The 6,000-nt window shown below is 26.5% G+C and overlaps 1 pseudogene; it reads right to left on the reverse strand.

Annotated features, from left to right (window-relative positions):
• Positions 1-2,665: 2,665 nt before the first annotated feature.
• Positions 2,666-3,515, reverse strand: LOC114132721 (uncharacterized; annotated as a pseudogene).
• Between the last annotated feature and the right edge of the window lie 2,485 nt (positions 3,516-6,000).

A 6,000-nucleotide genomic window follows, 5' to 3' on the forward strand; every position in this document is an offset into this window, starting at 1 on the left:
TTTACATTAACACATTTAAATTATTCGTTTATACAACTAAATGTGAAAAATTAATTTTATTATTACATTATAATCAAACTATTATTTATATACACTTCTAATAGCTATTTGTTCTTTACTATCGTATTTGCATTAACATTGATATAGTTTTTGTTTTTATTGAAAAAAAAATTATCAATGTCTTAATATTGTGTATAATCGTTATATGTATACCACTCAACTGATTCATTATCAAGTTAGCTATGATATTATATAATGTATATGTATCATTAATAAATATAGATGTATGAGCCCCTGGCATGGTCTAACGACCTGTAAGCTCATAAATGCATGTTTGGATGGTTATGTTAAATTACGACCAGTCATCTCAAACCAAAACATTATGAATGTTATCTAACTATAAATATGTGATTATAACATGGCTGTGACTTATACATAATTTGTATGTTTATATATACCTAATAGCATTTATGAACGTGCTGGGCACTGACTATGAAATGTTAAGAAGTTTATGATCAAATGTCTAGTAAAGAATAATTAACAAGTAGTTGTTACATAGTGTATATAATTATAATACTTTTATTAAATTTTTTAAAATAAATTTTTTTACCAAGCATGGTTTATGTAACTTTGGCTGATATTATTGAAATCAATATGTTTATTGATAAGTATGTAAATTACTTAATCCTAATAAAAAATATCAATGTTATGAATGTAATATCAATTTAGTTTTTTTGTGAACGTAACTCAATTTATAGTAAAAAATTATTAATATAAAAATATCTTTTCATTTTTTATTAAATACTACATCATATATTACTCAAATGAATTATGTAGTGTGAGGGCTTTGAAGTAATGATATTCAGATCATCTTAAAAACATATGGTTAGATTCAAAAATTGTTTTTCTTTTTCCGTTTAATTTTAAAACATCAAACATTTTTTATTATGTTTTTTTCTCTAATAGCAAACAAAAAAATATAATTAGTTTTTACTAAGTATAATGTATATGTGCCAATTCTGTTATATTATAACCTTAACCCTATTTATAGTAAAATATCCGATTTTCATGAATTTTTTTAACTTGCTATATATGTTAAAATTATTAGATTAGGTAACATTTATTTTTCACGCAAAGTTAAATATTTTTCTATTCAGATTAATGGACAAGAGGTTGACGAGCACTTTTGAGCTAATTATTATCTCAGCTTTATGTGTACTTATGAGGCACATAAAAAAAAAACAATTTTTAAATCATTTCCAGTTAAATACCTAGTTACAATAAACTTTGAAATTGAAAAATCACTCAACAATTTAAAACAATCACTTAAGTCTCAAAACACAAGCGCCAGCTATTATAAAATAGTTATTAGTTATAAATAAATAATTGTAATAAACAACACTGATAAGTGATAAAACAGAAATTTATCATAATACAGCTTCATATCATCATCATACAGCTTGGCGCAAAATGCTCGTCTCACATAATATATTGTTTGAAAACTTCGTTGATTGGTAAATTCAATAGATTTTGGTTACCATACCTTTCTTCTCATACGCTAAATGTTGGGTCATCTTTTGGAAAACTATGACGTAGTGCTATCGTATATAATATATGATGTGTCACACTCAGCAGCAACACTTGTACTCTCCCTTCTTCTACTCTATTTTATTACTTTCGTTGTGTTAATGAGTTTTAGTTTAACTAATACTGTTACTTAAGTTAGAGGGTTCTATTTTTGTTATAAACTTTTATACACGTCGTTAATGTAATCATCATGTATTTCTCGTCAAAATGAAGTTTTTCGCTTTTTTTTTATCGTGGTCTGTGTTATCAATGTACATTGTCTACAACTTACTACTTTTAATCATTTATCTATTTTCCGAAGAATTTTATGTACGAGATATATCATACGTCGCCTCTATCACTAAATTACATTTTTTAGGTGTACAAATACATTTTTTTTCAATATATATCGTTAAACCGTGTTTTGGAGAAGCGAAAAATGTATTATAATCTTTAATATTTCCATATTATGTCTTTTTTTTTGCAGTTTTTATTTCTTTAAAACCTGCTCCTTTTGCCACACCCATAAGCGGCCTTTTTATAGCCAGTTAAATAATCGGTACTTCTGAATGGATTGCATTTTTTACTTCAGAATAAATACGTTTAATAGTTCTCTCACACTCGTTATAGCAATGCGTTTCAGACATTCCAAGGTTTCTGCGTGATATGTTAATATGTGTGTAGCGTGCCACGTATGAGGAACCGTAAAGATGTGGATGTTGAAATATTTCGAAAGCCGATTTAATATTTTTAAGTGAATTTTAAAATATAACAAAAAACTTAACATTATAAATACCTAGGAACCTTGGTATGCACATACTTATAATAAGCACTAATTATTAAAGTTAAAAAAAAAAAATTAAAATAGTTAAATACTTAAAGATTAGACGTGTCATCATAATTTAATGGCAAAATTCCTTGCGATGATGTTGAGGTACTATATGAATTAGCTGGTGAACTCAGTTGACATTGGTACATAATATTGTTGTAATTTGGTGGTTCTTGATAAGGTTGTGTTTGAGGAGTTGATTATTTGTCATTTATCTCAGAGATTAAAGTGAGGTCCTAAGTTTAGCTTCTTTGATCGCTTGTGGTGAAATTCGTTTAACCGTCATAACAATACTTTTGTAAAACATATCAACATCATCCTCTTCACATAGGTATGGTTTTCATACTTGTGGCCAATAATTTATTTTGTTCTTGGATACTTAATATTGTATCCTTCGTATCCTTTGAACGTTTGGCCAAAATAACAGAAATCTTATCTTCCTTTTACCGAATACGTTTCCCTGCATATGAAGTTGAGGGTAAATCGGACATGGTATTTTCTGTTAGTTCTTCGTTGTCTTGTAAATTTTCTTTGACGTCTTCAGGTTTAATATCGTCAGTAGTAGATGCATTTGAAATATCGGTATCAGTTATTTCCATATTTGTTATAGTGCTATAGTAAAAATACTTCAAATACATTTATAATTGTATGATAATAAATGTATATATTACTCTTTGTGATTAATTAGTTTTTTTTGGGTATACATAAACTGTATTATGAATCAATTTTAGAATGTAATATAAGTATCAGCATACCTACTTTCGTACTCAACAGTGTCCAAAAATGATAAATTCATTACACATTTGTTATTTTTTTATATGGAGCCGCTGACCCTGTCGGAAGTTTTTTCTTTTGCTTCACATACGTGTCTCGAATATTCTTCCAGCGTTTTTTACAGCCATCGCCTACACAATAGGTGGAGTGTAGACAAAGAATAAATAATTAATATTAAAATAAAGTTTGCGTGTAAATTACTAAATACTTGAAAATTATATTTTCAATACATACTTGATCTTCCTACTTCTTCAGATATATTTTTCCAAATATTATCTTTAAAATAATTATCTTTTTGCTCTTTATGGGCACTATTGAAAATAACTTTATTATTTTCCACTAGTGAAATCAAAATTTTTTTTTTTGCTTACCACTTAGGTATATTATTAATCAGTCACGTACCGCTAATGACTTAAAATAGGACGATTCAAATTGTACAATTTAAATACTTTACTTTTTAGTTAAATACATTTATTTTAAATAATATGGCAGTAAAATATTGCAACATAATTATTTTTATTCATTAGTTTTTTAAAATTAAATATGAATTAAATAAAAAATTTTCAATGAGATCAGAATCGAATATTTATTTTTAATTTTCCGTTCTACCACCATGTAGCCTTACGCGTACCACCATGTAGTCTTTCACGTACCACTAGTGGTACGCGTACCACAGTTTGAAAACCGCTGGTATATGTCATGTATGGTGTATTTAAAGGATTTGAAAATTATACACTACAATTAAATGTAAATATGGAAATGTCATCATATTTTCCAGTTATACCTTTTATACATTACTATCCGGCTAGCCTTGTGAAACTTGCTGTAAGTGAGTACCATAGGTCAGAGATGGGAATGTAAAGGAAATATCGTAATAAGTCTAATAATCACAATTTCAGTTTTTTGTGATAAGGCTAGCTTTGGTGAAAAACGATTCCGGGGCTTGAGGAAGCCGCCTTTGGGGGTCGAGTGAAAATCGTTTTACCGGAAATTCTTTTTTGAAATGGTATTCGATTGTTTTAAAAACCAAGTCACTAAAAAAATAGATCAAGTACTCAAGTCAATAAATAAATACGAAAAATGGTAATTGAACGTCTAGCTATCAGTCCTAAATCGGTGTAATACCGTGTCACGTTGCATGCCCGGTTCTTTCTGTATATAAAAAAATTTCCTATTTACATTAGTGTGTATATAATTATATAGACTTATTTAATTTTCAGTTTCATTACAATACAAAATGAGGAGTGTTAACTGTTCTAAGGTACGAGGTTCTGTAGTAATTTTCAACATTGGTATAAGATTCAGATTTCGTTCAGGCATGATGCGCTTTGTAATTCATAGACTCGAGATTACACTGTTTTTTAATTATGTCATCATACAATTTACATTAAACACTTCATTTAAATATCGTGCTTTAAAATTGAAGAGAACAGATTTAAATGCTTTAAAAAACGAGAAAAATTTCTATATAAATACGATTTAACGCACTCGTAACAGCAATTGAAATTGTTTTTATCATTAAAAAAATTTTTTTTTTGCATAAATTCTTATTCTATTAGGTATCAATTTGATCTAACCTAACCTAAATCTGATCGGTAAAAAATAATTTACAGCACATTTTTAATATAATATAAGAAAATAATATTAACATTATTTTTGTATTAATATGCCACAATATACTCGTATGCACAATATTATATAAGAAATTTATAAAAAATAAGTATAAAATTCAATTTTAGATTATCTTACAATTGCATCTGGAGAATTATTATTTGTAAAAATACAATTCTTGACAAAATTATTTACAAAACGATATTAATAATACACACACGATAAAAAGTATCATTATTGTTTCATATATTTAAGTTTGAAGGTTCTGCAAATTAAACTAAAATTTCTTGGTACTATTCATTACAAATATGCTTGTTACAATAATAGTATCTTGTATCTTTTGACAAAATTACATATTATTATTATTATTATTTTATAATTTAAAAATATATTATACATAATGTGACATATTAATATAAAAATATATTGATATAGTCTTAAATTTAAAATAATTTTTTATATTTTATTTTAAAATATTTTGCCATAATTTTACAAAAATGTTTTGGTCGAAAAGTGAATCGGCCAAAATGGAAGGGTACGTTTTTAGTCGAAAATGGTTTCACCCATAAAACTTTGTAATATAAAAGGTAGTAAAAAAAGAGTTAAGCGTGATTTCGTAATATTATGACCGTTTTTGTAAAGCTCATTACCTATGATGATGATTCAACAAGTGACATCAATTCTAATGAATTAAGTCTATTTTGTGAATAAAATGAAGAATTCTAAACCTACTTCATCATCCAAACCTGAAATTGAGGTCATCGATCTAACATTATCTGATGATGATTTAACAAATGACATCACTTCTAATGAGTCAAGTCTATTTAAAAAAAAACAATGATAAATTTGATAATTTAACACCAAAACACATAAGTAAAGTAACTACCTACTAGTGTTCAAGAATTTGCTGTTAAAAATGAAAGTGAAGAAATGCCTAAGGAAAAATCTCTATCGCAGAAAATTTAAGTAAAAAAAAGGGTACAAAACAATCTACACGTGTTCAAGAACTCACTTTTAAAATTGAAAGTATTTCAAAAGAACCACACAACATTGATTTTAGAAAAACTGAACATTAAAATAAACAATTACCACACTTAAATTATATTTTCTATGTGAAGTGGTTAAATTATAACACTATAAAATAATTAATGATTATATTATTTTAAATTAAGATTTAGTTTTATTGTTAATAATATTAACTTTATTGGTTTTCTCAAATA

This window comes from Aphis gossypii, unplaced genomic scaffold, assembly GCF_020184175.1.
Source record: "Aphis gossypii isolate Hap1 unplaced genomic scaffold, ASM2018417v2 Contig00222_ERROPOS65107, whole genome shotgun sequence".
NCBI lineage: Eukaryota > Metazoa > Arthropoda > Insecta > Hemiptera > Aphididae > Aphis > Aphis gossypii.